This window comes from Lissotriton vulgaris, unplaced genomic scaffold (assembly GCF_964263255.1).
Source record: "Lissotriton vulgaris unplaced genomic scaffold, aLisVul1.2 SCAFFOLD_928, whole genome shotgun sequence".
NCBI classification, from domain to species: domain Eukaryota; kingdom Metazoa; phylum Chordata; class Amphibia; order Caudata; family Salamandridae; genus Lissotriton; species Lissotriton vulgaris.
In genome coordinates this window covers 630,991-641,713 of record NW_028242331.1, presented here as the reverse complement: position 1 = coordinate 641,713, position 10,723 = coordinate 630,991, and positions in this window count along the sequence as shown.

Genomic DNA, 10,723 nt, shown 5'->3' with positions numbered 1-10,723 from the left:
ACGGGGAACCTCCTATCAAAACCTTACGAAGGCTCCCTTTCTGAAATTCAGATCAGGTATTATATTTGACTTTTAGCAGTGCCACTTGAAGATGTGGGTGGGGCTAATACAGTGGGTGGAGCCTGTGTCGAGAGTGGGCGGGGCCTGAAAACGTGGGTGTGGCCTCCGAAAAATATTTCAGCACCTGCACTTCATATTTTACAAATTAAGCACTGATCATAGGGCAAGATGTTAAATGAGGCCGGGTATTTGCAAGCTGTTTTTTCAATGCAACCTATATACTAATAGGTTGTGCCACACAATCTCCAGTTATAATGGGTCACCGAATGACTTTTCCTAAGAAATAATAAGATGGCAGGTGGTTATTTGTGGCCAACTGTGATTTCCTAAAACATAGGGGTGATAGCCTGCAAGGAACAATATGCTTGTATTCTCGAATGAGAAACTTTTTTTTTCAAGTAACTTTCTTTCTCCAGTGAATTGATGTTGCTTTAAAAAAACGGGGACTACTTCAACTTTGTGAATCGACATCACCTCCTTTCAAGAGTAAGTAACATTTTATTGGTTTGCTACCACAATAGTGGTAGAAAACCAGTGATTTCACACCCGTTTCACTCGTATCTCATTTTGAATTACAATTAGAAGAGGTTGCTCCTTATTAAGTACCATTCATAATTTGTCAGTGTACCAGTTTTGTTATTTAAAAATGCCTTTTGGGATGACAAAATGGTTTCAGTACATTTGGAAATGTAATGATGTGGTAACAAAGCCTGTGCGTTTTTTGAGTTTGTTACAGCAAAATGATTTCTTACATCTAGCCCCTGCCCCTTGAATTAATTTGTTTTATCTGAGATGGAAATCAGATTTGTATGTAGGTGAAAAAATTAATATGCAGACACATCAAGTCCAATCCTCCCGGCAGACACCGATGAAAAATGACTGCTACACTGCTTCTGCCTACAGAGGGATGGTGGGCAAAAATTGACCCATTGCAATGTAACCTGCACACAATGCAGTGGCGGAGATAAATTGAAGCATTCCACCCTCAATTTCTCATTTCTCATTTTTTTTATTGAGGCAACTTTATTGCAACCTGTATGCCCAAAGGAAGCTCAAGGAGGAGTACTTCAGTTCTCACTTTACTTTTGGACTTATGTTAAAACCCACTGAAAAGCCCCAAAAAGGCACACACATGGTTGCATTAGTTCTCATCTGAACAGGCATGGCATGGCAGCTCTCGTTGGACTCCTAGTGGCTAAAGACCTTGACTGATCAGCACATGGGACCCAATTCACAGAACTAACTTAAGACAAAATCCTAAACTGACTACCGTTTTGGTATTCACAGAAGGCACTTACTCGTTTTGGTATTTACAGAAGACACTTATTTATTTCAGTATTCACAGAAGTTAGGAGTCCTAACTTTAGGACTCCTAAGTGCCTTCTGTGAATACCAAAAGTCTTAAAATTAGGAATTTTCTCAGTTTAGGAGTCGTAAAGTTAGGACTCTTCTGGAACAACAAGACGGACCTCTGCCAAGGAGAAGCGCCAAGGATGCTGTAGGTGTTGGACTGCCCCCCTGCCAGTGTGCTGTGTTGCTGGGTTGGCCTACAGTGGTGTCCAGTGCCAAGGGGGCGGAGAAGGAACTTTCAAAAGAACTTTCATCATCTTGCAGAATATTACTCCAAGGGCTTGAACTTGTGCTTGCCTCCTGCTGAAGTCTCAGGGACAAAATACTTCACCACCAGCTCCCCTCTGAATTTCCTTGCTGGGAATTCTGTCTGCAGAAGCCTGCGTGTCGCTGGAAGCGCGACTCAATGAAAAGAAGCATGTCCCAGTCGCAGCTATTGCCGTCGTATCATCGGAGAAGCTTGTCGCCAAAGCAGAGGTCGCCGCCGCATCACCAGAGAAGCGTGCCTTTGTCGCTGCTGTTTACCAATGTATCACCAGAGAAGCGTGTCGCCACCCAAGGTCGCCGTTGCATAACCGGAGAAGCGCATTGCAGGGCCTGTTGCGGCTCCAAAGTTACAGAGTTCTCCGCACAGCCGCCGGGCATGCACGCATCATCTTCACGTCTGTAGTGTTTTCACTGTATTGCTGTGTGTTTCCACAAATGCTAACACACTGACTCTGAGATAAGCCTGTCTGTTCGTGCCAAGCTACCAAGGGGGTGAGCAGGGGTTCTCCAGTAGTGTAATCCTCTTTCCCTGACTTAGAAGCAAGGTACCCTATTTGGTCAAAGGTGTATACCATTGCCAACTAGATATCTCCAGTTCTAACAGGGAAGAACTACACACAGCAGCAGTTGAGGACCTGAACCAGTAACTCATCCTGCATTCACTCTGAAATCTGTCAGTGGAATGTCTATTTGCAAAGCAAATACATTCCTGGTTGGTATAAATACAATAATGGGGCATACACTCAAAAATTATTTAAGAATTCTGAGAAGGATATCAGGTTCATATGACTGTTGTCAATTAGTGATCAGATTCTTCCAATAGTATCCCATTCTTGGGAGAGGAAGCTATGAAAAGATGGCAGAAGAAAAGAAGGGGTTGAGGGAGGAAGAAGTTAAGATTGAGAAAAAGAAGAAAGAGGAAGAAAGAGGCTAAAAATAAGAATGTTAGGAAGGAATGAGAATAGGACTTCTGAGAAGCAGGTGAGGGAGATATGCGTATGAAACCCTATGCATCGAGGTCGCGAGAAAAAACAGACAAGTCTGCAAATTCCACTTGTTCTATCATCCCCCTAGAGACAGTCTGTCCTTTGTTGAACAGATTATGGGAATAATATTTACCAACGATGTTCATCACAGCACTCAGATCTTCCGTGGAGATTTTAACCTCCGCTGGAATGACTCAAGTGACCTTTCCATAGATAGTCTCAAATCTTTCCCTAGTGAATTCAATCTAGCCCAGATATGTGACAGCCCTATGCACGTCAAAGGAGCTACCCTAGACCTAATCAATGGCAATCCAAAATCTGTTTAACTTGATTTTATTGTCCCTTGTTACTGGACCGATCACCAATGTATCACCTTCCTCATCTTAGAATATGTTAGGACAAGCTAAACCCAACAAAAAAAAAAAACATTGGCAAAGATCACTTCAAAACATTAACCTTGAGGCCTTGACAACAATAGATAAAATAAAGCAGGTGCTCGCAACTGCTTTATTTTATCTATTAGAGCTTCCTGTTGAAGCTAATTTAGTAAGTATTTTAGGATGGCGCTGGCAGCTTGCCGGCGCCATCCTAAAATATTTACAAATGCCCTTCCTGTGACCCTTCCTGTGGAGCTTTTTCTCTTCATCTGCTGAACTGATCTTTCTCTGACCTTTTATGCACACAAGAGGAATGTGAACTCGCATGGAAGCCCCGCACGTTTGGCCCCGCGCACACACTCGCGGTTTGCACCGTCTTCCCGCCATTCACCCACTATGATGGACAGCTCACTCAAGGGACCCCTGTGCCCTTCGGGGCGATTGCATAGTAACACACACATGGTCGCTCGAACTAGTTGATGCTCAAATTCAGTGACTCATTCATTAGCCCAAAAACAATCATGAGCGTCTTCGAGGCTGGACAGGTGTGCCTCTTCCCAAATCTACCGTGCAAAGTCAGCTGTGATGCTGGGTAGAGGCCTTTGCATCCTTGACTTTCATGAGCGCAATCCCCGTGCTGTTCCTGTGACCAGGAGCTTCTTTCTCTTCATATTATTGTGTTCGCACGGGTTGCTGCAAGTTCGCACTCGTTTTGTACAATTTCGCAATTTGCGAAATTGTACAAAACCCTCGCGAACTTGCAGAAACCCGTGCGAACATAAAAAAAAAATCCACAAATTCACGAGAATTCGCAGATTTTGCGGATTGCGAGTTCGCAAATCCGCAAAATCCGCGAACGCGAGATCCGCAAAATTCGCCCATGCTTAGTAATACCATACTACCCCCCTCTGATGCTATGACCGACGTCCACGATTTCACTGAACACTAAAATGGGTCCATGACAAGCATTCTAGACAGGGTCACCCCTTTACAGTTAAAAAGAATATGTTCCAAAGTCTCCAAACCCTGGTAATATGGCAGTCTAAATGCTGAAAGAAACCTGAGAAAAGCAGAAAGACTGTGGAGATCCTCGCAGTAACTTGATCATCTCAAACATCTGAGATCACTTAGAAACATTTATAACAAATGCATAAGACTATCAAAGCTAACCTTGTCACACACCAACTGAACCTCTCAAAAAACCAACCCTAAAAAACTGTTTGAAAATTTTAAATCTCAATTGAACTGCAATATCAACATCCCCCTGATCGGATCACGCCCTTTGCGGAATTGAGAAGATTCCTCCTCTTTCTTCACCGGAAAGACAACTAATATGAAACTTGAGCTTCAGACTGCTTTAGAGCTCTTTCCAATCTCACCTCCTATCAGCTCCCACCCCCTCAAAGTTAGGCACCGTCACTCACACCAGGTCCTACCCTCAATACCAATGCATCTTGGAGTGCATTTGATATCTTGGACGATAACATCATTCTCCAAACTCTCTCAGCACTAAAGCCATCCAACCACTTCAATGACCCTCTACTGTTGAATTTTTTTCAAGGAGATAGAATTATCCCAACTCCCACTTTGGACCAAGATAGTCAATGCCTCACTGATTCAAGGCTCTATCCCAGATAACTTAAAGCTGGACAGGTTATCCCCATTCATTCTCAAACAAAAACAATGGCAGATCAAGCAGACCTCAATAACTTCTGCCCAATCTCCAACAGTTGACCTTGGCCAAGCTGATTGAGAAATGTGTCCATTCTATGTGTTTCAAACACATAGAACACTTCCAACTACTAGACCAATTCCAATCTGGCTTCCGTCACGGTCATAATACAGAATCCACCATCACCCACATTGTTGATAACTCATTCAAAATGCTGGATCATTTCTCTAGCCTTCTTATCCTCTTCAACATATCATCAGCTTTCGATACAGTCAGACATGACTGCTTACTCGACCAACTGGAACATGGGAGGGGGTTTTCAGGGCCCGTCCTTAATTGGTTATCATCTTTTCTCCACAAAAGAGCTCATAGATTAAAGGTCAATCAATCTCTTGCTAACCCTTTCTCAGTCAATGTAGAGGTTCCGTATGGGTCCACACTCTCACCAACTCTCTTCAACTGTTCATGGAGCCTCAATCTGAAATCCTGACCCTACCCAAACTGTACCAGAAAGTCTCCTCCCCTGATCATATCAGCACCCTCAACACCACCCTACTTAAAGCCCAGAACTGGTTGACTCTCAATCATCTTAAACTCAAAAATCTGAAAACAGAATTCCTTTTAATCTCCCCAGCTAACTATTCTCCTGTCATCTGTGAATGGATGAATCAACTAACAGCGCTTAACTGCATACCATGCATCATTGACTCCACCGGTTCCTTGGGCATAATGCTCGACAAGACCCTGAATATGCAGAAACAGATTGCAGCCCTCACCAATGGAGCCAACTTCCAAATGAGCATCCTAGGGAAATTTAACTCTTTACTCCTCTTCAACAACTTCAAATCTGTGGTGCATTCTCTGGTGATCTCCAAGTTGAAATACAGTAGTGCAACCTTTTGTGGACTCCTGAGATTGGAGATGGTGCCACTCAGGATCTCTCTTAACCCTGCTGCTAGACTCATTACTGGCTCAAAAAGATACCACCATATTACACTGGAGCTTCAATCCCTAAATTGGCTTACTTATAAAGCAAGGATACAACTAAAAATTGCTTGCATGTCTCATAAAGCCTGACACAACAACACCCCACTATACCTCATAGAAAGAATTGTACTATCTGGGGGCTCCAGGTCCTCCAGAAGTACCAGCATCCTTTTGCTGAAGCTGCAGAAATGTCATAAATCACACACATATGAACAAGCCTTCTCAGGTATCGCCCTGAGAATATGAAACTTCCTGCCTCCGGAAATCAGGACAATCCATTCTACTATTGATTTTAAAAAGGGAAGTAGAATAGTGGGGTGCGACTTCGAGATAGGAAATAGAGAAGGAAAGATGGCTAAAAATCAAGAACTTAGAGACTAACTTTGAGGAAGAGCATGTGGCCTTACTTTTTCAATTGCTTTAGGACCAAAGACATCCAGCCTATGCCACTGACATTACTCCAACTAATCCGCCCAAGTGCAGCCCAAAAAAAAATATATAATCTGTGTTGGTATCTTAGATTTTCTTTCACTCAGAACTAGAAGGTCCTGAAAAGTACCCATTAGAAAACCTCATCTATACAGCAGCCCATCCTAATTGTATCATCAGAAGTTCCATGCTTTATGCTGCCATCTCTGTTGCTTGAAATAATGAAGTTACCATTTACCCTGTAGAAAAAGTAATACAAAGTTACTCAGGCATAGGATCTCATGAAGTACCACCTATCTTTAGAGCAAGAGTAATAAAGAATCTACCTGAAACACCGCAGCATCTTCCTTTTTTAGCCAGTCCTTTAATTCGTACTCACACAGGCATATAAAGATGCAAAGTGCAGGTTATAGAATGGCGTGTGACTTCCTGTTTCTTTTAGTAAGGTCATACACAGTTAAAAGGCCAGCTTCTTTGCCTATCATAACTTAAGCTTGTTAAACCTGTCGGCATTAGGATGGTCATCCCCCCAAATTTTTGCCTGCTTGCTCGAATTCTGCTGAATTATTTTAATTGCTCCTAGGGCTCCTAGGGCTCTGCACACTTTACCACTTCCAACCAGTGCTAAAGTGTATGTGCTTCTCCCCAAAAACATGGTTTGTTTGACGTATTCACAATTGTAAGAATTAATTATTCTACAAATCTGTAGTAGAGTGTGCTACATGTGCCCCTTGTCTGCATATTGGATGTTACTAGTCGGCCTGCAGCATTGATTGTGCCACCCACACAAGCAGCACTTTAAACAAGTCTCAGGCCTGCCACTGCAGAGCCTGTGTGTGCAGTTTACACTACCAAGTCGACTTGGTATTTAAACTGCCTTAACCCCTTAACCAGCCTTAATTTCCTCTTGTATTACATATGTCACCCCTAAGGTAGGCCCTAGGTAGCCCATGATGCTGTGTACCCAAAAGGTAGGACATGTACTTCTATGTTTTGCATGTCCTGGTAGAGAAACATACACACATATGTTTATTACTACCTGGCAGGTCTAACCCTTTAAAAGCTTAACATTGGGGATTCCTTATTACACTTATAAGTTGTAATTCCTTAATGAGAAGGAGTAGATCTATAATGTGTCATATCAATGGATTGGTAATGATAAATCCTCATTACTGGGAACGTTTAATTTATCATTACCTTTTTAAAAATGCCACTTTTAGAAAGATGGAATTTTTCTGCTAGTATCCCTATGTGCCTACAGTCTGTCTCCAATACATGTCTGGGGCGGGTGACAGCTGAACTTTGTGAATTCCCTCTAGAGTGCCACACACAAAGGGTGCTTAGGTGTGACATATTAGCCATCCACATCCTGACGGTCATCCTGGGCAGGGTGGTCAGGAGTAGCTGACACTTATGCCTGAATAGGCTGTGTCCTTTACCCACATAGAGGTCTACACACCACCTGGATTGAGCCTGGAGTCAGAGAAGTAGAGAGGACCTCTGCTTACTTCAAAGCCCCTCTGATGTTGCCCCCATTTCAAAGACACAGCTGGGTATACGTACTGAGTCTTTGACCCCACGAAATCAGACACTTCTGGGCCTAAGAAGAACTCTGCCAGGAGGAAGGACTGCTGTGCTGCTAAAAGGACTGGCACTCTACTGGACTGCTGCTGTGGAAAAACTACATTTCTGCTGGTGAACAGACCGAATATCGAGTTGTTTATTTTGAAGTACCTTAATATTGAGTTTTAAATATCGAGGTACAAGAATATCGACTACAAGAAAATTGTGGTACAGAATAATGACAGTGAGGTAAGAAATATTGTTTTTTTTAATATTGAAGACAGTAATATCATTTGTAAAAATATTGTTCCTAATAATATTGATATTTATATTAGTGTTTAGTATTTTAGTATGTATGTTAAAGGTATGTGATGTAGCTTTTTGTATAACTATTGTTTATTTAATGTATGTGTTAAATTTTTAGCAGTAATTAATTTTATGTTCATTTTTGCGTATTTTTAGTTCTGTAGCAGTTGTGGGTTTAAAGGGGAAAAAAGTTGGGAAGTAATTTAATTATAATAAAGTCATTACTAATATTTATTTATATGTTTAAAAACTTTTATAAATTTATGTTTGCAGTTCATTTTTAGTATTTTTAACGGTAAATTCTTTTTTTATCTTTTAGATTTTTTTCATATTTTTATGGGTTACTAACAATTTTTGTATTGTAATTGTTTTTTATTTCTCTTTTACTTTTATTTCACTGGAGTGTGAATAGTAATTTTTACCCCTCCGCTATCGAACACTTTCCCTACTGTTGCACTCTCTGGAGTGGGAATAGTAAATGTATGCCATCTGCTATCCAATATTTTGTCTACTGTTTCAGTTAATTTAGTGTAAAATGTATTTAAAAAGATTAAAAATATTTAAAATGTGTATTTGTTATACATATTTTATTTTTTATATTGTGTATGTGTATAGCTATATGTATTTATAATTTTTAATATGTTTCTAACAATGTATAAGTTATTAAAATAATTTGTTATCAATGTTAATAAGTAACTATATATTATATTGATATATGTATGTTAAATTTATTTTTACATTATATGTGTTACTAATAATTTTTAAAAATGTTCTAATAATTTTAACTATGTCTTATTAAATTATATGTATTATTTCCTTAATTTTACATTATCTTTTAAGCATTAAAAAGATATATTTTTAGTAATATTTTTAACAAAGATATTTTATTGTCTATGTTTTTGTACTTACCATTATGTAGATAGAACTTCAATATTCTGGACAACAATATTTTTGCTTCAATATTTTTGTAGCTCGACATTTTTGATGTTGATATTCTGTCAGTGATCCGAGCCTGCAACAGCACTGGGTCTTGCCCTGCCAAATGATGCCATTCAAGGCATTGGTCCGTGGAAGTGGGTCAAAGGGCTGCAACTGCAAAAATTCATGCATCAACAACATTGTGCCAATTGGAACCGTCGTATCTCATTTGATGTCGATGCATTGCTGTTGCTGCATGGACCTCGCATCATCGACTGTGAGGCATAATATACCCAGTTTCTGGGGCATCTCCCACTTTGCTCAATGACGATGCACTGCTTTCAATTCAGTGGTTTGACAACAACAATTTTCCTTCAAACCAGTAGTTCAATGAAGACGCGTCGCTTTTTTTGCATCTCAAATCCATCGATAGCATATCCCAGGTACTTTTCAGCGGGCCAAGCCTGGTCACTCTATCCTACCCAACCTAAACTTTTAGGTTTACGCCGGTCGAGCGGGACCTGATATCACCGGATGGTGCATAATGCTTTTAAGCACTACATTTTCCTGGTGATAAGCTTGATATGCTCTCCCCCATAGAGGTGTTTATTTTTATGTTTATTGTAACTGGGGAAGGTAATGGGCTTTGTCTTCCCTATGCCACGTGCTTTGAGCGCCATAGTCTATCTGTTGTCCTTTAGTAGTTATATGAGAGTAGCAAGTTGGTCACTGTCAGCTTCGGGGTCAGTGGGTAGGTAGGTAATGCCTCTAATGTTATTATGCTAAGGCGGTATCCATATGATGGGTTGCAGACATATGTGGAATACTGACATGGATGTGGGTCTGGTGTGCTAATTAATTTCCCTCCTTTACTATTGTCCTGCTTTGTCACTCGTGTGGGAAATAATTGCCTAAAGTGATGCAAAGCATTTGTTCGATTTCTTGCAATTAAAAAGGCCAATGGGGTCATTAGGATGACGGGCGGACTTAGTCCGCCCACCATCCCATTGTAAATCGGGACCGCACGCCATAAGGGCGGGGGTCCCGTGTGGGGTATTAGGATGCGCCCGCCACAGTGGTGGGCACATCCTGCATTTTTATCATTGTGGGGGCCTGTGCTCTCAGCACCACCTGCCACACTAATAAAAATGCACATTTGCATTTACATTAACAAAGCGGCAGGCACTGCGCGGTGCCTGCCGCTTTGTTAATGTAAATGCAGGGGGTACCACAGGTGCACTCCCCACCTATCCTTCCCTCCAGAGGCCTTCAGGGGGCCTCCGAAGGGAAGACCGCATGTCTTTCCATGGCAGCATCGCCGCCACGGAAAGGCATCTGTTTTGGGCAATGCTAATATGGCTGGCGGTGTCTAATAGACACCGCCACCATATTAAACCTTCTCTGCCCGGCCGCAAGGCGACCGGGGCAGAAAAGCGGCGGACAGTCTTTCCGTCCGCCGCGGTCACCCCCGCCATGCAAATATCGCGGGGGTGATTAAGGGTAGGAAGGCGGACAGATCGCCCCCGCCAGGCTGGCGGTGGCTACCGCCATCCTAATGGGCCCCCAAGTGTGTAGCGCCACCCCATCTCCAGTGTAACCCTTGGAAAATCTAGGCATTGCTGTATCTTCTTCAAACCTTTAACTTATTGGTTTTTAAACTATTATCTTCAACGAACAGAACTCTGTCTTGCCATGGCAAGAATAGCTGGAAAATAGTTTAGCATTTTCCTTTGTAAAAATAATCAAACTTAGGCCATATAATAGGTCTTTTAATGGGCACAAAGGGAGTCTAATTATAAGGCAGTTCT